At 52.2% G+C, this 22,152-nt stretch overlaps 1 protein-coding gene across 7 annotated transcripts in view; it reads left to right on the top strand.

Annotated features, from left to right (window-relative positions):
• The window catches only part of CLMN (calmin), a 115,345-nt gene that overhangs the window by 4,888 nt on the left and 88,305 nt on the right, over positions 1 to 22,152 (top strand). The window lies entirely within an intron of this gene.

Below are 22,152 nucleotides of genomic sequence, written 5' to 3'. Positions count from 1 at the left end.
TTCTCTCTGACACCTACCTACTTGCTCCCAGCCTCCAGCACCCTCCCCTCCTGGCTCTCATCCCCATACCTATAGACCACCTGGGGATACAACAGAGGGATCACAGATGGCCCCGGGTTACCCAGCATCAAGGAGGAACCATTCCTGCTTCCACCTCCCCCAGCTCCCAGAGGGCACAGCCTGTGTGCTGGAGGTTTCTGAATGAAGTCAAAGAAAATCGAATGCAGAGGCTTCCTGTCCTGTAGGAACTTGCTGTCCTTGAGGGCCACAGCCCGGGTCTGTATACTTGGTTCTAAAGGATAAATCCTTACGTAGAGCATTTTTTTCTGGGGTCTCTGCTGGAGTTAGGCTACAGGCTTTGAGTTAGCTCTGGATTTTGCCCCCCAACGACCATGTTCCAGTCCCGGCTCCACCCATAACCTGGGGCATGGATTCTTCTCCAGGGGCCTTTCTGGTTGGAGCCTTTTGTGCATCTGGGGGAGCCATAGCCAGGACCTGGAGGCTGACGCCCTGGGCCTGGGTCCTGGCTTTGTTGCTAACTTGCTGTGGGCTCCTGGGACATCTCTTTCCCTGGCTGTGCCTTAGTATTGTCACAGCAAAATCAGAGCGCTGGACGCTCAGGCTCAGATGGGCCCCTTGGAAGGTAGCGTGAAGAGTGGCATGGCCTGGATGGCATGTGCCCACGTGGAGGCACCTGAGTGTCAGTCCTTGGCCACTTGGGCAGCCGGCATGCAGCCTTGGGCAGCACTGAGCACAGCTGGTCATGCTCCTGGATTCTTCTGTCAAGCACTAGAGACTCCCCACTGCCCCATTAAGGGTCCCCTGTAGAAAAGGTTGCAGTTGATAAGTCTGCTGTAGGAGCACGCCGCAGTAAGTGGTGCACCTTCCTGGCTGAGCTGTTGGTGGCTGATCAAGTACAGTCTCGATGAAAAGCCCAAGGAGGTCCGGGGACACCGGCTCTGGACCAGCTGGGTGGAGTTGAAGGTGCCCAGGTGGGTGTAGTGACCCGTCATCCACAGTCAGGGCAAACTAGGGCATCCTGCCTCCCCCGGTGCAAGTTTGTACAACCAGAGGGGTCAGAGCCCAGGTACAACGAGAGTCCTAGCAAACAGGTTTGTCAGGGCCGAGAGGGGCCCTTGGTCAGCTGGCAGCTGACCTAGGAAGAGGTGTCACCGCAGGGTTACTTATTAGCAGCCACGGTCCCAGTTGGCCTTGACTCCGACCCAGCAGCCCAGAGCCACCTGCGGCCGCGCAGCATCGTGGGAGAGGCCGAACTCCTGACCGGACCGAGCTCTGGGGAAGCGGCCCTTTGCCGAGGAGGCCTAGATTACATTAACTGCCCTCCCTGACCCGTGGAACACTCTGGCATTTAATTTGTGACTAGAACAGCTGAGCCACTGGGCACAGTCCTGCCCAGGCAGCCGGAGGTCACGCCTGCCCTGCTTCAGAGGGGAAGTGAGAGAAATAAAGTAATTGTCTTTTTAGTGATTGAACCATGAAAAGTGAACTCCCTGTTCCCATAGAAACCTCTTCTGATTTCTCCCACCCCCTCCCTTGCGTCTTTTTCTTTTTCTTTTCTTTTCTTTTTTACGGTGGTAGATTGCATCAGTCATAGAAGGAATTAGAGGCAGCACCAAAAATCATGAGCGTGGCTTTAAAGAATCTTTGGTGGGGCTCCCCGCCCCCCAACTGGTCTGTCTCCTTTTCTTCCATGAATTGTTTTCCGTCAGAGCAGGGGTTGGCCGACTCCGGTTTGCGGGCCAGAGCTGGCCCACTGCCTGTTGTCGCGAATAAAGTTTTATTAGAACACAGTGGGGCTCATTTTTTGCATGTTGTCCTCAGCTGCTTTGGTACTAAGATGGCAGTTGAGTAGTTGTGACAAAGAAGTACCCACAAGGCCAAAAATATTTACTATTTGGTTATTTACTCTGTGGAATGTGGGAACCCAGAGGGCTTCCTGTAGGGTTCCTGTAGGGAACCCAGAGGGCTTCCTGTAAGGTGGCTTCTGAATCTAGACTCAGCACGTGACAAGGAGGAGATGCTCGTGATGACATTCGCAGGGGACACTTGTTGCACGTGTAACAGGCCCAGCCTTGTTTCCAGAGGGGTGATGCACACCTAAGGTGGGTTCTGGCCCTGCCTTAGAAAAACACTCGCCCCCGGGAAGCCTGGCCATCCAGCCAAACTGCAGGTGCTACGTCCTGAAATCCTGGGAGCCGGCATGACGGGGTGAAGGGGCCACTCCAGGAGGCCCCAGGATGCAGACACATGAGTATGGGGAGGCTGAGATAAGCATGTTAGGATCAAGGGTGCTCAGGGTGGGCACTGCAGGAGTCTGGGAGTGAGGGGAGGCCCAATCCATCATTAAGGGTGAGGGTCCTGGGGGGACAGGAAATAGGCTGTAATGGCAAATCTCTATCTGTGGTGTGAAGCCAGGGAGTAGGGGAGTGTATGGTGGCAGGCAGGGTATGGGCTCTTGGGTCGCACTGTGACCAGGGTTGGGGTGTGGGGTGTACGGGAAAGTGGGCCCCAGGAATGGCCTGTGCATCTGATAATTTTCCTTCTTGGCCTTCTGGAGCACTGAGATCCACTGCTTTCAGGAGATGATACCCCAGACCCCCCAGGACCAGGATGGGGAGAAGCCTGGGAGGACCTAGGGAATTTGCAGAGGCCCTGGAGTCACTTGTCCAGTCTTGCAGGACTGGAGGTCTCATTGGAAGGGCTCCAGTGACCCCGTGCCCCACTCCTGCTTCCCTCTCCTGGGGGGCTCTCCATGTAGGCAGGAACCTTTGCGATATTTATATCCCTCTCCTCTTTTAAACTATTTTTAATCCTCTATGGTATGACATACTTAAAAAGCAGGGTTCTGAGGCCTTCTAGCTGGGAACTGGGGCGGCGGGTGGGGTGGGGGCATGGAGATAACCTGCCAGTTTGGTGGTGCAGGAGCGTGGCCCTTCCGGGGCACCCTCTGGTCGCCCTCCCTCACCTCCACGTCAGTCCTGGTCTGCTCTCTCCTTTCGCCTTTCCATTCTTGCCTGCTATGGCCAACATCCTCCCCCTTGGTTGCCGGGACCAGTCTTTTCTTGCCTCCAGCACCTCTGATCCTGTTTCATGCCTGCAACCCCAGAGATCTTTCTCTGTATTGATCTTCTAGCAAGACGCCTCTCTGCCCTCAGGATGAAGCTGTGCTGTGTGCTCCGGCTCCCTCATTTCTCCTGTCCTTCCTGGAATGAACCCGACCCAACTGCAGCACCACAGGCCCCTCCTCCCTTCACCCTGTGCCTTTGTGTGCAGGACTCCTGCAGAGGATGACCACAACCCCGCCTAGAGCAGCCTCCCGAGCCCTACCTGCACCTGCCTGGGTAGAAATCCCAGCCATCTCCTCTGAACTCCGGGAGCCCCCATGTGCAGATCCCTGAGAGGAGTGCATGTATCTTTGTCCTGTGAGCCCCTCGTATGGACTAGGTCTTCAGAACTGTTTGCTGAATTATTGGAGGATGAGCCCTGGACCCTCAAAGAGGGCCATGTCCTAATGTCCAGGACCTGGGGTTATGTTACCTCACTCGGTAAAGGGACTTTGCAGGTGTGAATAAGTGAAAGGTGTTGAGATGGGGAGATTATCTCGGATTATCCAGCTGGGTACAGTTCATCCCAAGCATCCTTAGGGAGGCAGGAGGCTCAGAGAGAGAGGGAGAGAGAGGAGAGGTGACTGGGAGCAGAGGTCATAGTGATGCCCTTGCTGGAAGGGACCATGAGCTCAAAGGTGCGGTTGGCTTCTGGAAGCTGGAGAAGAGAAGGTCATGGATTCTCCCGGGAGAGTCTCTAGAAGGAACACAGTCCTGCTGATAACTTCAGTTATAAACCTGTCAAATGCATCGAGGGTTTCTGACCCCCAGAAATGAAAGATAATAAATTTGTGTTGTTTTAAGCCTCCAAATATGTGGTAACTTGTCACAGCAATAACAGAAGACTAACACACGAATTGCAAGCACCTGTCAAGCCTGGTGGACATCCAGATGGTGGCATCGAGCCAGGCTAGGAGTGCAGAGACCAGGGCTCTGGGCACAGGGCCGCCACCACTTGGCTGTGGAGCTTGGGGAGGCTACCTGGCAGAGGGCGAGAGAGCAGGAGACAGGAGAAGGGGCTCCACCCAGGAGTCCACAGGCCACAGGTGTGATCTGAGATCCCGGCAGGGCTGTGAATGACCCCAGGGACGATGTCACGGGGCCCTGTCTCTGCGCCGGGGCCTGGGCAGTGGGGAGGGCTGTGGCATGAAGAGGGTGACATCATAGCAGCCTCCAGGTACAAATCCTGTTGGGTAAACCCTGGGATTTAACACGTTCTGGCAGCTGTAACACCTCCCTTCTAATCCTCGTGTCCTTTTTAGAAATGCTGTTAACCGAGAACAGGTCTAGTCCCGGGCACTTGAAACAGTCTTTTACTTCTTATGAAATATTCAAGTCTGTTTAGAAAACAAGAGAACATCCTTAGGATCTTGCCTTATGGGCAATTCTCAACTTTTTGTAATGTTAAAAGTCCAAGGCTAGACATATAAGTTATGAGGAACTTAAATTCCCAGAGAAAATTCTAATCAAGCCTCACAGTTGAAGCATGGTTGAAGGCCGCCATATTGTTTTCTACTATTTTGGCAATTTCCCCCTTCCTTCCTTAGTTGAAGGGCACCTCCCGACTTAAGATGCTCTGGCTCCATCATCTTCGTGGTATTAAGTCTATGAAACCAGTAGTAATCACTGGTAATGACTTTTTTTTTTCTGTTTCTACTTATTTTTATAAGACAAGGATGAAACGCAATCAGATGCTTCAGTAACTTCTGAAACATGGTACAACCAAGGAGGCAGTGTAGCTGAAGGTGGCCCCTTCATTGTCTGGCTGACTTCGTGAAGCCCTGACTTGAGTAACAGAGGATACCTTGGAGTGTCATTGCTGTGAAGAGTGTAGCAGAGAGTATAGGTTGTGTAAGAATCAACTAAGTCAAAGGTTGTCTTTTCTTTTTTTAAAGATTTTATTTATTTATTCATGAGAGACACACAGAGAGAGAGAGAGGCCGAGACACAGGCAGAGGGAGAAGCAGGCTCCATGCAGGGAGCCTGATGTGGCACTCGATCCCGGGACTCCAGGATCATGCCCTGGGCCGAAGGCAGTCACTAAACTGCTGAGCCACCCAGGGATCCCCCAAGTCAAGGATTGTCTTAATTGATTAAAGGGCATTGATGTGATTATGGGAAATGTAAGGGAGGTGGCCACTTGCTGGAAGACACTGTACATGTCTTCCAAACAACCCCCATGTGGGTGTTATTGTCTGTCCCCCAGACGCTAGGGCTGAGCAAGGATGCCAAGCTATGAGCTAACAAGTGGTAGAATCAGGAATCAGAAGTAAGTTGGGGGGAGGGGGTGTTAAGAGCAGGCACTGATTAAACTTAGGTTTGGGGGAGGGAAGAGACTTGGTGAACACTGGCTCAAGGCCCAGTTGGCTACGGAGGAGGCAGTTGACTTGTAACCCAGGAAGAAAGCTGGACCAGGCTGTAGGATGTTGGACAAGAAGCCAGCCAGCCTTGGGTAGTGAGCCTTATTGGAGGGGGACTCAGCAACTCAGTTGTTTATGGTCACGTACTTACCAGGTTCTTCGCACTGCGACAAGATCAATTCTAGATCCCTAACAGATGATTCCCGACTGGTGATTCCCAGGGGCAGAGCTGAGAAGAGTAGGGACAGGGATCCCATTCTAAGAGGTTGACAAAATGAAATCCCTGTAACCTTATGGCGGAACTGACCGGAGGCAACCGTGGGAAACCATCCTATCATTCTCATCATGGGTTGTGATAAGGGCAGTGGCAGATTATAAGGCACAGTCACCTTCACTGTATTCTTTAATTCTACTGTAAACCCCTGAGGTTAGCATTGTATCCCCTCTACAGACGCAGACATTGAGGCCCAGGGGAGGTCAGCAGAACTAAGGCATGAGCTTTCATGTCCTACTGTGGCATCTGAGACTTACCTGGCCCTGCAGACCCCCAGCACTTGTTGGGAGCCAGGCTGTACGAGGTATTCACTTTCCTTTTATGTACACAAGGGACTTTGTGGAACTCTCCCTTGGAGAACCGGTCTGGCCTTTGAACTTGACACTGATCCGAAACAAAACAAAAAGTGATATCTTCCAAATCAAAGCTGAGGGCCTTCAGCACCAGTGGCAGAGTGTTGGCAGGCCTGGATGATGGTCTGTCAAGTTCCCGGAATTGTGGGTGGGTGCCACGAAATGGCTTACCTATAGGAGGATGTGGGGAACTAGATGCCATGATGTCACAGGACTGGTGATGGACGAGCAGAGGAGGTGGCCAGAATCAGTCAAGAGCTACCCTTCGGATAGACCGTTTTCCCAGGGGGAGCACTGCTGTACTGGGATTTGTTATCAGTGATGGCTTGTTGACTGCTGGTTTGGCCTGGTGGACCAGAAGGCTCAATGGGCTGGGCACTGGGGCCTATCCTGTCCACCACCGTGTCCCAGGGCCTTGCTTCTTGTTCTAGGCTCAGGGTGTGTTCAGTGTATGTTTGTTGGATATGTGAATGTAGACTCAAAAGTATAGATTCCAGGCTCTGGCAGACCTGGGTTTTTAGTTTTAGTCTCTTTAGTGTCGACTAGATGTAGATCTCTGAGACTTGCAACATCTTTTTAGTGAAAATCCCACCTTCTTTTGGTTGTTAGAATATTGAGTGACATCACATTCTTCAACATGTTTCCTTTTCCTTTTCCTTTTCTGTATCATACATAACTATGGATTTCCAAGGCTTGTATGAAAAACAGTGGTTCTCCCTTAATGCCTCCTTTCCCAGGGCCAATCTCTTATTGATTTTTTTTAGCAGATGGTTTTGGTATTTTTCCTTCATGTCTCTGAGTAACATGCATATTCCTTTGTCTTGATGTTTTGGTTCAAGGGTCTGATTTCTGACTGTGGAAGATAAGGCTATAAGTCTCCTCTTCTTCTAACTTCAGCTCTTTCCCATCCTTCCAACTACCTGATATGTTTTCATCATATTTTTGGTAAGGTTAGTAATTGAGGTTTGCGTCATTATGACTAGGTCAGCACTATTCAGAGCTGAGTCCTGTGGTAACTTACGATCACTCTTCCCTTCCTGGTCTACTTTTGGTTTCCTTGGAGTTAGAAGGTGTCTGTCATTGACATATTGGCTTATTAATTCATCCCCAAACTCTGCTCATGTTCTGGATAGCCCTTCAAGTTGTTTGGTTGCATCAGATAAATTTTCTCAGTTTCCTCCTCTTGAGCACATCAGGGTCCTTAGGTCTACTCCAGTCTGGACTCATTACTCTCCATACCTGGGACCTGGCTGTCACCTGGGCCCTCTGTTACTGTCCCCTGTGACCTCTCTCACCTCTCTCCTGAGCTTGATCTCCCATTTCCTGTCTTATTCTTCTGGCTTAGTCGCCTGAATCCAGGAGCACATCTTGCCTAAGTGATCAATTTTCTGAGAACTTGCCCTTGGGAAAATGAATTTGTTCTCTTCTGATTCTTGATTGCTATGATAGCTGGGTATCAAATTTAAGGTTGGAAGTCATTTTCCTTTGGAGTATGGGAAGCCTTGTTCCATTGTCTTCTAGCTTTCAGGGTTGTAGTTGAGAAGTGTGAAGTCATTCTTTATGTATTGTATGACCTGTTTTATACTCTCTGGAAACTTATAGGATCCTATTTTTGTTCCCAGTGCCCTGAGACTTCAGAGTGGCCTGCCTGGTTGCTGGTCTCTCCATGCTGGTCGTTTATTAAGACGTTTCCTTCTGGAACTATGTCCTGTTCTGAGAAATTTTCTTTTTTTTTTAAAAGATTTTATTTATTTATTCATGACACACACACACACAGAGGCAGAGACATAGGCAGAGGGAGAAGCAGGGTCCATGTAGGGAGCCCAATGCGGGACTTGATCCTGGGACCCCAGGACCATGCCCTGGGCTGAAGGCAGGCACCAGGCACCAAATTGCTGAACCATCCATGGATCCTCTCTCTCTCTCTCTTTTTTTTTTCTCTCTCTTTTTTTTAATCATGATTTCTGCTAATGGTTTTCTCTAATCTTCTAGAACTCCTTTTACTTGGATATTGGTTCTTTTTGACTAATCCTCTAATTCTCTAATTTTCTATTTTCCATCCTCATTGCTTTTTGTTCTACTTTCTGGGCGATTTCATCTATTTTATATTGTATATTTTAATCTACTACATTTTTTATTTGCAGGAGCTCTTATTCTTTGGAGAAGTCTTATTTCAGGGCTGTGGTACCTTTTACACACTGGGCATATTAATGATGCACAGTGACAGCTGAGGTGGTGCTTTGAAAGGCAGTAGCTGAGAGCACAGAGCCAAATGGCCTGGTTCAAATCCCAGCTCTGCCACTCACTTGCTTTGTGAGCTTGGGCAAGTTACTTAGCCTCGTTGTTCTTCAAACACCTCATCTGTAAAATGAAAGTAATAATATTGAGATCTGCCTCAAGAGTTGTGATGATGGCATGAGCTGTTGGAGCAAAGGGCGTAGAGCCATTGGATGTGCTGTGTGTGTGTGTGTGTGTGTGTGTGTTACATCAGCCGTTCTCTTTATGTATGTGGATTGGTTTGGCCTGGAGCTTTCACATTAGAGGCTTCTTTGTTTAGCTGGCTCATAGTCCTTGATTGTTTTCTCATATTTAAGAGTTGGGAACTGAAAAGTGTACTGTAAGCTTGGAGCACAGGGGGCAGGGCTTCTTGGCCGGGTGCCTCTCTGCTGGGTGCCCTGCTGGGTTGTATCACAGAACCCCTATGTCAGGATCATTAGGTCTTTCCTCCTGGCTGGTCAGACTGAGACAGCCTTACGGTCTTTTGTCTGGGGGATCCAGGCCAGGGTGCTGGGGATGAAAGGTGGGGCGCTGGAAGCTGGAAGAAGAAAGAGGGGCTAGAGACAAGGAGTGCCTCTGTGTCCAGTGTGTAAAATCACTTACTGTGCCATTGTCAGCTCAATTCATACTCAGACATTCTGTTTTATCCTTTTTAGAGAACAAACTTCTGGTCTTAGGCCTGATGGAGGATGGGACCATCACCTGCAAGGAGACATGGGGCAGGGGATTAAGGGGGCTCATTATCTCATTGCGATCCCCCACCGCAACCCCATTTCCAGAGATACCTGTCACCACTAATTCCTGAACCTTTGGGACTTCTGGGTTGTAAATTGAGCTGTTTTTGTCCTTCCTCGCTGCCACATTAAGGGGTGGATTTCTTGAGATGCCAATCGGTGACCACAGGTCTCTCCTCTCTCCACCCTTTGGGATTTTGCTGCTGTCTTCCCTCCTTCTGTTCTCTCTAACCTTGTGGATTAATATTTTAAATAAATACATAGTGCACACCACAAACAAGACTCCCTTTACTCTGGGTTTTAGTAGGACTTTGAGATGGACTGAAATTAGAAGGCCATGAGTGGGAGCCCGAGTCCTCTTCTGCAGGAAGTCCATCCTTTGCCTCTCAAAAGGGTCTTCCAAACAGCCAGAGAGGAAGCCAGCAGGAGCCACATTCACCTGGCCTTGAATGTTCAAAGTGTGAGGACGCTTGCTTGGCTACATTCCCTTCCATTTTGACTGTTTTCCAGAGACTGCTGCTGAGTCCTGGTTACCAAGGGAGATCAGGGAAATTGCAAGAGAGGTTTGGTCACACCTGGTAGCTGTTTTCTCGGCCGCACACTCTGGTTACCTGGAGTCTTGAGGCTTGGGGGTCTGGAATCCAGGTGGGGTGCAGCTCTAGGGACAGAGTGACCACCTCTGATGAACTTGCCACTGATGTTCCCAGGTCTCAAATCCCCACCTGGCAGGCTAAAAGCTCCTCTAGGCTGGGCAGGTGGGGTTTTCACTGTCTGCTCTCCTACCCCGTGCTAGTCATCATACACTTGCTGTTGGGCGTTATGCAAAGCTGTCACCTGTGCTGCCCACGGGGCACAATGGCTCCTCAAGAGAGAAAACCAACCAGTGAAGGAAGAACGGTTGTTTGGTCTCTACATTGTTTGATGTTGGAGCCCTGCCTGCTTTCATAAAAACATCCCAAGCCCAAAGCCACAGGCTACCTGGGGGAGAATTGGCTGGTGCCAAGTTCTGAAAGTTAAGCTATTCTTCACGGCAAGATTAAAGATTATCCTGCCTGAGCCTCCCCATCAGACACTGCCTGGCCGACTGTACTTGATCTTCTAGATTTTTGAGTGGGTTGGATTACCCAGGAGGAGGAGCACTGTGGAAGCAACTCAGAGATAACCAGTAAAGGTGGAATCAATACATGACCCTCCAGGCACCCTGAAATGATGCTTTCCTATCCTGCAGCCCCGATTGAGTAAACACAGTTGATGAATAAGAACAAGACCAGAGAAAGCAGAGCCTGCCTGGTCTACAGTGGGAAGAGATGTTTGAAGCCAGGCATGACCCTGAATTTTAGCTCCTTCGCTTTGTGGCTGTGGAACTTTAGCCAGGTTATGAGTCCCTATGGAATTTTGATCCTTTCTATCTGTAATGTGACTTTCATAATAGTGTCACCCTCTAAGGGTTGTTTGGAGGATTCCATGAAGTCATGAATGCCGAGTGCCCAATGCTCATCAGGTCCTTTTAAATAAGTGTTTGTTTCTTTAAACAAGGAATTATTTATTATCTTTATCATCATCATCATCATCATCATTATTATTATTTTGGTATGGTGGTGGAGATTTTGATAGGCATTCAACTGAACGATGGGAATGGATCGATCACTTAGTCCATTTTTGAAGGTCATATCTGGTGTCTGTACTTGGGATCATGTTGCGAGGACCTCAGGGCACTAGTTGACAGACAAACATTAAGCGAGTGGTCTCGTTGGAGGCCTGGCATCCTTTGGGGATGGGAGAGATGATTGGGGTTGAGCCATCCAGAAAGGTGTAGGTAGTAGGACCTTGTGCTGAGAGGGGATTTAGGACGGGTGGGTGGAGATGAGCTGGGATGACCTTCTAGGTGAGTGAGGAGGTTGGCGTGAGCCAAGGTGCAGAGGCAGGAATGTGCTGGAGTGCTCGGAAGGTGACTGACTGGTGCAGCCTGGGTGAGAAAGGGGCCCAGAGTGGGGCAGTGTCTGTGAGTGTTTGTTAATAATCTAGTGATCTTTCTAACTCCTTCCCCCCCCTTCTCTAGTGAGTAGTAGGGAGGTGCTGTTGGTCTTTGGAGGAAGATGATCTTCCTTGGATGGGCCGTTCCATATGTTGCAGGTGGTTTAGCATCCTTGAGTGAGCCCACAAAATGCTAATCAGGTGACAGTCAAAATCTCCCTCCACATTTCTCCCTGGGAGTGGTAACCATCCATTTGAGACTAATAGGGTGACATGTATGCAAATGAAGGGGGAAGCCATGCTCCTCCAGAGCCATCGCCTCTTGTGTACACAGAAGAGTCGTGGTAACTACATGTGCCCCTCACTCAAAAGACTCTTTGATATGAAGCTCCAGCTCTGCCGCTCTTGGAAAATCAATAGTTGATGTAATAGTCATTCTGTGAATTGTGTCCATTATAACCAAGTACTCTCCAGCTGTTGGAAGCATCCAGCAAGGTGACGCAACAATGCATGACCCTTTTGGATTATTCCATGGAACATGATTGCATCAGATGCAGAAGCTGGAGCTTATATTTCTGTTTTCTAGAATATTCCCTGTTTTCTCTCCATGTCAGACCAACCAGAGCCCTTCTGGTTCCTGAGTGAACTTCCTGCAAGGACGACATCCAGCAGATACATGCTGAGTGTCTCCTTGGGGTCAAGGACCTTCCCAGGCACCAGGGAGATACAGACCTATCTCTGTTCCGTGCCAGGGAGTTAGTCCCCATGCATGGTCCCATTGGGATAGGATAATGATGTGATGGGGAGCTAGTGTGAGTGTCTAGCAAGTGAGCCCCCCCATAGGTGCCATGAAAGACTTTTGGGTGACATTTTCAAATGAAATGAGAAGAATAAATGGGAATTGGCCAGATGGAAAAGGGGAAGATGGGCATATCTTTGGAGTTGAAGGTAGAGCCTCTGATTTTTCCATGCAGCGAGGCCAGTGGGGCTTTGGGCCATTATCAGAGGGATCAAAAGGTCTGTGATTCACTTCCTTTCAAATCGGCTCAGCTCCGAAGACATGCCCCCCACCACTGAGAATACACTAATTGGTGCTGGGCCACAGAGCTGGGTGGCCTTTGTCTTATTCCTCTATGAGCTTTGGGGTGCAGCAAGCACTGAGGTTCTAGTCCCCAGGGGTGTGTGTCCTCTCCTCTTCCCATGTCATCTCATTTCCTCTTTTGCCCTTGTCCCAGCCCAGGCAGATCTGCACCCTCCACCCCTAGCCAGGAGGGGCTGCTCTGTTCAAGTGCCATTTTCTTTGTTGGGGAGGATTAAAATGTAGATGCTGATGGCAGTATATTCACCACCTAGATCACCATTATGTCTCCATATTGATTACCTACATGCCAAGAACTCTGTTGGGTGGGGACGCCTGGGTGGCTCAGTGGTTGAACATCTGCCTTCGGCTCAGATCATGATCCCGGGGACTTGGGATCGAGTCCCACATCGGGCTCTCTGCAGGGATCCTGCTTCTCCCTCTGCCTATGTCTCTGCCTCTCTGTGTGTCTCCCATGAATAAATAAAAAAAAATAATCTTAAAAAAAATAAAAAGAACTCTGTTGGGTATTTCTGTTCCATTTACATGTGAACTGTATGAGTAGGGGAAGTGCTCATTTTTTATATAGGGTATTGCCGCCCAGGGAGGTCCAGTACAAAGTTCACGGTCATACAGCTAGTTATAGTTCAGAATTCAGCTTTGGATAGTTCTTGCTCCAAAAACCTGTGCTCTTTCCACTGAGCCACACCAATCCCCCGACCCAAACCGGTTTACAATGCGGTTTACAAGCACATGGCTCTGGCTTCATTCTGTCCCCCCCTTTGGCCTCAGTATCTGCACTGTACACCAACCGCCTGGATGGGTGCTGTCCTCTGTGGTCGCCACCACGCCCCTGTGGCTCTGGGTCACTTGTGTCTAGTCCAGATGGAGATGTGCTGGGAGTGTGAAGAGTGCACAAAATTTGAAGATCGGAGAGGAAAAAAAGGATGTGAAACATCTCCTTAATGGTCTTTAAATTTTGCTTACGTGTCAGAATGAGGAACACTTGGGATAGAGTCGGTTAAATAAGGTACCTTGTTAAAGTGCATTTCACCTGTGTCGCCTTTTTATAACGTGGCTCCTAGAAATTGCAACCTAACCTGTGTGGCTCGTGTCCTATTCTGACTTAGCGGATGTCGGTTGGACTAGGACTTCTAAGGACCTGTTAGGGCTTTGATTTACAAACTTGGGGCCTGAGTTTCTCCTCTTCCAGTGCCGTATCTTTGGGTCCCAAGCCCCCTTCTGAATTGTCCCTGAGACTCCCCCGGGCGACCTCCTCTCCTGCCTGACCTCTGACCCCATCACCAAAATGCTGTTTCAGCATCACCTGCCACCCTGGACGAGTCATCCCTCACCATTCAGTCTCGAACGCCTCGTCTATAAGATAGAAGTGAATCTTGCCCTCCTCGTGGGGTAGTTCAGATAAGAGGATATCGGGCAAGCCCCCATACTTGGTAGGGGCCTTCTGTAGCTGACATGTGTCATCCTCATGATGGACAGTGGGTGACGAGTGTTCAGAGGCAGCTGAGCGGCCCGTGCACTCAGGTCAGGTAGGGTGGTCCTGACCTGTCCTGTGTCCCGCAGGCCTGAGATGCAGGTTGGAGGCAAAGATTTGACTTTGTGTACGTGGCGCCCGAGAAGTCAGAGAGAGGCCTCTGAGCAGATGGGTTAAGTACCCACCTGTAACCCAGTCTCTAATGGCCTTGGCTCCCTCACTGGTCCGTCTCTTCCCTCCCGTGGGCTCAGATCTAGAGACCCTGGGGTCAGAGGATTAAACTGGTGATTCACGACACTGGTGGGGCCATCCTGGCTGGTGGTGGTGACGAGGGGCCAGGTGTAGGACAGACAGCAGGGCAGGAGGGAGGGAGGGCTCAGCTCTGCCCTCAGAGAGTTCTGCCTGAAAACAGAGCCCTGGTAGGCCGTGGAAGCCGTGGATTCCAGGGTGAGCCCCCGGACCTCCCTGGCCCGTGCCCTTATCTGGGCGGGGATGACAGCAGTGCCCGCCTTACCGATAATGCGGGGGGAGCACTTGGCATGACAGGGCGGGGCGGTTGGCACGGCTGTCCCCGGGGTACTCCTCTGTGGCAGTTGCTGGGTTTGTTTTCATGTGGTTATAGAAGTCATCTAACCACTTTGTGGGGTCCCCGCCCTCACACTTCTGCCACTGTGACTTCTGGGTCATCCCTCTGGTCTTTTTCTTTTTTTTTTTTTTCATTTTTTAAAATAATAAATTTATTTTTTATTGGTGTTCAATTTGCCAACATACAGAATAATACCCAGTGCTCATCCCGTCAAGTGCCCCCCTCAGTGCCCGTCACCCAGTCACCCCCACCCCCTGCCCTCCCCCCCTTCCGCCACCCCTGGTTCGTTTCCCAGAGTTAGGAGGCTTCCATGTTCTGCCTCCCTTTCTGATATTTCCCACCCATTTCTTATCCCTCTGGTCTTTTTCATGAATTCCTATCTCCACACTTGCATTTGTCACCCCTTTGAGACTTGGTTTTTAACTCTTCTTTGCCATGTCTCATCCAGGGCTGCTGGGGAGACCCCCCCCCCGGCACCCCGTGTGGGATGAAGCCTCCCTCTGCCCTTGACACTGCGTCTCAGCTCTTGTCACTTCGTTGTCACACTGCTGTGACTTGTGACGGGAGGCCTTTGCTGGGGGGCCCGAGCTACCTCTGAGGGCCTGGCCTGGAGCCAGCCCGGCAGTGCCCAGAGCAGGGCCATGCCATGCCCCACTGAGCACCCCGGCTGGATTTTTCTTAACCAACGCCCTCCTGAGAGAGGTGCAGTTGCTGTCCAGAGCGCCTCCGTGAGCATCCCGCTCCGGACGGCCACCTCGACTTTGGGGTGATCTTTTCCCAGGATGGGTTCCCTGGAAAATGATGACCAGGTCCAACATTCTGTGATTCTCAGTCAACATCTGTGGTGAGTTTTGAACTTGGGGCTGCCACTGCCCTTCTTTTAGGGGAGTGGGGCTCTGGGTCCCTCTCAAACTCACTTCCCTGGGCACTTCCTAGAAAAACCAGTTGTGAAGCTGATTCTCATGGGAGCGATTCACACTAAGTGCCTGGCTGCACCCCCCACCCCCCATGGAGGGGTGAGCTCGGAGGGATGAGCGCTCCCTCCGGAAGGGCCCAGGCCAGCCCAGCGGCGCCTCCTGCTCCAGCAGCTGCCGGCCCGTGAGGTCAGCCCGCGAGGTGCGGTGCTCCTGCCCCCTTCCCCTTCCCAGTCCAGGTTGTGCTCATCGGCTTCACGGGGCAGGAGGGAAGGGTCCCTCAGGATTCCCAGAACTGTGGTGCAGACTAGCCGATGCCCACCATGTGTGTGACACAGACCCAACACAGCAGCCCTTCCCAAACCAGCAGCTGTGGGTCTTGGGTGGCCGAGGATGCATGGGACCCTGACCAGCCTCCAGGTCCCGGTCTCCTCGCCTGAGAAGGAGGTTTGAAATGGTTGCGCCGTCTTCCTCACAGGGGCAGGGACGATCCGATGAAGCCTGGGTGAGGAATGCCCCTCCCTCCAGGCCCCATCTGTCTACCTTTGCCGCTCACCACCTCCAGGCAGCCTTCCGTGGTTCTCCACCTGCTATTTCTGGCACCCCAGCACGGAGCCCTCTGCCCCCTAGTGAGCGTTGACAGTTCTCCTCTAGGAGGTGTGAGGCTGTCCACCATCCCCACCCCCGCCCCGGGCATGGGCCCTGCTGTGGTCCCCTCTGTCCCCAGTGCCTAGTGCAGAGAGTGCTCAGCAAACACCAGAATGAATCCACAGCATGGCTGTGTGCTCAGGGTGCTCTCTTGCTCCAGCTTCCGAGCACCTCCTCTCTGATGTGGATCTCACTGGGTGCTGGGCACCAAGGAACTCAGAATATTCTCTCTGGGCTCTGAGTTTCCCTGGCTGCTCACTCCCGATTTGGGCAAGTCTCTTGGGGTTGGGAGAGGGCCTGGGGGAACCACGGGGAAGACCCTCGGGAGCCCACTGTCTCCCGGCTCCACCCAGTGGCTCTTTAGGCCATAACTTCTGCCAAGGCAGGATTTGGTCTGCTGCTTTCGTGCATGTGTCCCAAATGTCTGGAATAGTGTCTGATGCATAGAGGGCACTCAGTAAACATTTGCGTGAATGAATGAATGAATTCTAGAAGGTGCTGGAAGGCTTTTTATGAGGCATTAAAATGCCTGAAACCTGGTGGTATCATAGGAGCTTTTATAATAAGTTTCCTCCCGGGACGCCTGGATGGCTCAGCAGTTTTGGCTCAGGGCGTGATCCCGGGATCCTGGGATCAAATCCCGCATTGGGCTCCCTGCATGGAGCCTGCTTCTCTCTCTGCTTGCGTCTCTGCCTCTCTCTCTCTCTGTCTCATAAATAAATAAATAAAGTCTTTAAAAACAAATAAATAAAATAAAACAAGTTTCCTTCCAAAGATATGTTGGATTTGGGAAATCCAGATGGACTCACAAATTGGCCATTTCAGCTGCAAACCCAAGTAGGTGATTGTGTGCGTCTCTGGGCTCTCTTTCCTCTTCTGCAAAGTGAGGATGATGACACCCAAGTCACGGGGCTTAGGCTGAATATGCCTATTTAGGTTTGCTGGTGCCAAGTCGGCTGCCCCTCCCTGCAGGTATACATGTACCTTTAAAAAAAAAAGATTTATTTATTTTAGAGAGGGAGAGAGCAAGCAGGGGGAGGAACAGAGGAAAAGGGAGAGAGAATCTCAAGCAGACTCCCTGCTGAGCCCAGAGCCGGACATGGGACTCGATCTCAGGACCCTGAGATCATGATATGACCTGAAATCAAGAGTTGGATGCTTAACCGACTGAGCCACCCAGTTGCCCCTTTGATGGACCTTTTTTTTCATCAAATATTTTATTTATCCACGAGAGACACAGAGAGAGAGAGGCAGAGACACAGGCAGAGGGAGAAGCAGGCTCCGTGCAGGGAGCCTGACGTGGGACTCGATCCCGAGTCTCTAGGATGAGGCCGTGGGCCGAAGACAGCGCTAAACCGCTGAGCCACCCGGGCTGCCCTAATGGACCTTTTTTGAGCAAAACAGTGTCTGCTCACTTGTAATGGAGCCTCCTGGTTTACACTTGCCCCAGTGTTTAGGCCCAAGATCACCTTAGCCTGGGTGGAAAGCTGCTTTCTCCGTCATACAGATCGTGTGTTTTCGGGGAGGGGGCTGACAGGTGGGGGAGTCACACTGCTTTCACTGAGGTTTCCATCTCCTTTGCACGACTGACCCTCCCCTGTCTGGGGTCCCTGGGCGGCAGCAGTGTGACACAGCCAGACTCCAGGGTGGCAGACAAGACGGCGGGAGAAGATCGTGGTGGCCAGAGGGAGCCCCTGTGAAACCGGGGGGCTGCTTGGTACAGGCTGAACAGAATCCATCCATTCTCCCTCAGCCACATCTTCCTGTCCATAACCAGAGAGAAGCAGGCTCCTCCTCGTGCTCTGTGGTTAGCTGGGGGGCCAAACCTGTTGGGAGGGGCGGCGGGAGAGGAGAGGAGAGAGCCGCAGGCAGGTACCGGTCGGGAGCTGGACACGGTGGCTGTGGTGGTCCGATGGGCGGGGCGGGGATGATCACTGATGTCTACAACGCTGTGACCTTACGGTGGTTCTCAGCAAGGGCTGGCAAGGCCGGGAGCACCCGCGATGCTCTCACCGCTGGCAGGGATGCAGGATGGTGCCGCTGCTTTGGAAAAGTTTGGTGGTTTCTTATAAAGCGACACATACACTGCCATCCGCTTCAGTAATTCCCCTCCTGGGTATTTCCCAGGAGAAGCAGAAACATGCTCAAGCTCACAGCTCTCTCTCTCACTCTTTATATATATGTATATTCCCCCATAGGTGCGTGTGCTCTATCCACAGGAGCCAAAAAGTGGAGACGATCCACATGTCGGGATCCCTGGGCGGCTCAGTGGTTGAGCACCTGCCTTCCGCCCAGGGTGTGATCCTGGAGACCCAGGATCGAGTCCCACATTGGGCTCCCTGCAGGGAGCCTGCGTCTCCCCTTGCCTGTGTCTCTGCCTCTCTCTCTCTCTCTCTTTTTCTCCCTCTGTGTATCTCTCATGAATAAATAAAATATTTAAAATAAAAAAAAAAAGCAAACAATCCACATGTCCCTGAGCTGGTGAATGGATACCCAGACCATGGTGCCTCCTACAGGGGAGCCCTGCTCAGCCATGCGAAAGGAAGAACCGCGTGTGCACATGACTCCGGTGGATTGCACAGACGTGCCAAGTGAGGGAAGGCGGGTTCCTAAGGCTCTACATGTGATTCCATTTATACGACATTCTGGAGAAGCCAGAAGTATAGAACAACAACAAACATGGACCTGTGGTCGTCAGAGGCTGAGGAGTGGGGAAGAGGGTTGACTACCGTGGAGCACAAAGGAACTTTTTGGGGTGATTCATTCTGTATCTTGAATGTGAGGGCTCTTCAACTTTATTCATCAGAACTTGTAGAACTGTACACGAGAAAGGGTGAGTTTTGCTATATGTAAGTCATGCCTCAATAAATCTGGCTTTAAAGGTAGGTGGAGGGAGGGAGGGAGAGAGAGAGGGACTGCTAAGGAGCTGACGGTCACTTTATCACGGTTGTTTTCGTGATGCTGGCATGTCCGTTGAAATGGGACATTGCACAAAAGTGGCCTTTCTTGGTTCTGTGACCGTTGATGTAAATAAGAACTTTCTAAACTGATCTTTGAAATCTCTTCCTCATAAAAGCCACAGGAACCCCACTGAGCCCTGGGCATAGATTTACCTTGTAAATGAGACTTTACAGACTTCTTTCAAGCCTAGTAAAGTGAGACCTGCAGGGAGAACCACAGGTAGGAGTCTGGCAGCCACCCTTTCACTCTGGCCCCCAGCAGGCACCAAGCCCAGAGCCCTCCCTGGGAGCCCGCTAACTGGCCTGCCTTTGCCTTCTCCACTTCCGAGAGAGACAGACTTAGGGGTGCTTCTGGATCAGTCTAGATTGGTTTTGGCTGTGAGTTACAGAGAACCCCCAATACCAGTGTCATAAACTGGTGTGCATTTCTGCACGGGCGATCCAAAGCTGTGTGGCAGGTGTGCATCCTGAAATCTGAGGGACCCAGGCTTCCTCTAGCTCATTGCACGGCCATCTCGCTGTCTAGCTCTTGGCCTCCCCTTCCAGCACGGCTGCTGGAGCTCCAGCCATTGCCCTTAGTGTTTCAGGCAGCGGGGTAGCAGAAGGGACAATAAATAAAGGTCAAGCAGGGGTGAATGCTAGATCTCGTTAACGGAAGTTTCTTGGCATTTCTGCTGACATCTCATTGGCCAGCACGTGCTCACACAGTTGCAGTGAACTTTGAGGCAGGCCGGGAAGCAGAGTGTGTGGTGCTCACCTAAGAACGGGGTTCTAGGTCCACACAGGGAAGAGAGAATGGATGTTTGGAGTGGAAGAGGCAACCCCTGCTCTCCACCGCAGCTCCCAGCTCTGTCATGTTTTGGCTGTGGGGCCCTGGACCAGGGTCTGAGCTCTTTAGGTCTAAGTTTTCCTGTCTGTGAAGTGAGCACAAGTCCTTCAGCTCTTGCTTGTTGTGAGACTTAAACACGATGATGTGTGTATACTCCCCCGGGCACTCAGTTTCCCCATGGTAACCGTATTTATTATTCCTGCTGTGTTTTCCCTAAATGGCCTCTGGCCATGGAGGGGACACCCCAGGGAATACCATTCGGAGAGCATACGCTTTGCAGATGCCCAAGATCCAGCCACCCGGACCTATTTTCCCAGCAGTTAAGTCTGATGGGCCCGCAGGACCAAGCCCCCAGCTTTCTGGTGTCCCCCCGAGCTTTCCTCTATAGTGGCCCGAGCTCCATGCCTTTCTGTGCGCTGGAGTGACCCGGTTGTCATTCCCGTTTGGGTCGCATGGTCAGTGAGAGGCGGGCTGAGATCTGAGCCCGGGCAGCGAGGGGCAGGGCTCCCTCGCTGTACCCCGGATGCCCGCAGCTTTGTGCAGGGACAGACGGTGTGCACAGCAGGGCAGGACAGCAGGCCAGGGTGGGCAGACCCGTTACGGGGGCTCAGGGGGACCCCCTAGATTGGGGCCTCCTTGAAGGCACAGCAGCCCAGTAGCGAGAGGGGCTGGCGGGGGCATGCCAGGCGGAGGGGGATGCTGGTGCAGGTCGGGGAGTGGGCTGTGCCCATTGGGAACGATCGAGGTGAGGTCACGGCGATGTTTCCATTTGAACGGTCGGTCTACCGCACGTGTTGGGGGGGGCTGTCATTGACACCGAGTTTACGGGGTACTGTGAACCCCAATCCTGCCAGCTGCCAGCTGCGTGACCTCTCTGGGCTTCTGCGTTGTTTTTTGCTCCGTCATCGGCCTAGTGCCAGGCCTGCTTGAGGACACTGAACGCATCCACTCGGGAAGGGCCTGATGCTTCTGTCAGCAGCGGCTTGTTCTCCCCCTGACCTGTCCTGACCATGGCCGTGGCCTCCCCTTACCCCGCCTGCCCTGCGGACCAGTCCCCTTCCATGTCAGGACCCGCCGTGCCCTCTTCCTTGGGGGAGGAGGGAGCTCACTGTCCTGCCTCTGAACAAGGCTGCCCTCCTTTAGGGGTGGGGGGGTTGCAGCAGGGGTTCCCAGTGGGAGATGGTGCCCCAGCCCCTCAGCATCGCATCCACCGCCGGGTGCCTCTTCTCTGCCACTCCTGCACTCGCTCAGCAGAGGGGAGGGGGCAGGTGGCCTGTGCATAAACCCCTGGCTGGACCCCAGGCCGCCGAGGGCAGCTGTCCACCCCGGGCCCTGCTCTCCCTCCCTGCACTTCACCTAGTCCCGGAGTAGCCGCTGATCATTCTACAAACAATATGTTGAGTCTTTGCCAACAAGAAAACTCATGTTTAAAGAACGAGCTTCCAGCCCTCCTCCGTTCTTCCCAGCCCTGCCTTCCCCGCAGACACATCCACCCCATGGGCGCTTCCTTTGTCTCCATCTCAACCTACTCGATGGAAATGGAACTTCTCAAAACTCATGAATAATTCACATAATGAAAGGAGCGTTGGCTTGACAGCAGTCTCATTTTGGAGCTCTCGTCGGTTGACCGAGGCTGTCTAACGAAGCCTAAAAAGCTGGCCAGCCAGAGGGTGGAGCTGCCGGCCTGGGCCTGGGCCTTCTCTCCTGGGCCTGTTTCCTCACCTGGGGAATGGAGGGTTGGCCCTTGCTGCCTGTTCCCATTGGTCACGATCACCTGGATCAGGGCTGGGGCCAGGTCTGGGCTCGGTGGGATGGCTTGTGGGATTTGAGGAGCAATGTTTGCCGTGGTGCTGGGTTGGGAGGATTTTGCACAGGGTGAGGATTTACTGTCCCAGGACTAGATTATCTCAGAAATCTCTGTGACAGTCGGCGGGTCTATGACCTGTACCCGGGGCTGGCCACCTAACTGATGGAGCCCAGCGCAGAATGAGAATCAGGCCCTAGCCGGGGTTGGGGAAGTCTGTCTGTCCTCCTCAGGAGCTCCCTCGAGCCCAGGGTGGGACCGGGCCTGGCCTCCTGCTTGCTTAAGGCCACTCCTTCTGTGCCTGCAGACGCCTGGGCCCCAGACTTGTGATGCCCTCCTGCCCCATTCTCCCTCTGCTGTTGGGCCCAGTGCCATCTTGTCCTTGGCACCTGCTTGCTATGCATGAGTCCAGCTGTTTTCGTTCACCCAGCTGGCTCCTTCTCAAACCGGCCCTCAGCTGGGCTGGCTCCTCTCTCTGTCCGTGATCCCGGACTATGAACCCTCCTCCCTCAGCCCAGAGCATGGCGGTCTAGGACACCATCTTGGGTGGCTCCAGGAGGAGGTTGGATTCAGTGACAGTGGCCCACCTGAGGCAAAAACGCAGGTGAGATTCAGGCTTTTCAAAACTGCTCCCTTCCAAGGGGGGGGGGGTGGCATGGGTGTGGGGAGCTGCCAAGGCTGGACTGTCAGGTGGGCCTCCTTTGCCTGCCCTCTGGTCCTTCCAGCTCATCTTTAGTGGGC

Source organism: Canis lupus, chromosome 8 (assembly GCF_003254725.2).
Source record: "Canis lupus dingo isolate Sandy chromosome 8, ASM325472v2, whole genome shotgun sequence".
Classification (NCBI taxonomy): Eukaryota; Metazoa; Chordata; class Mammalia; order Carnivora; family Canidae; genus Canis; species Canis lupus.
The sequence above is the reverse complement of the archived record's forward strand: the minus strand, read 5'-3'. Positions and strand labels throughout refer to the sequence as shown.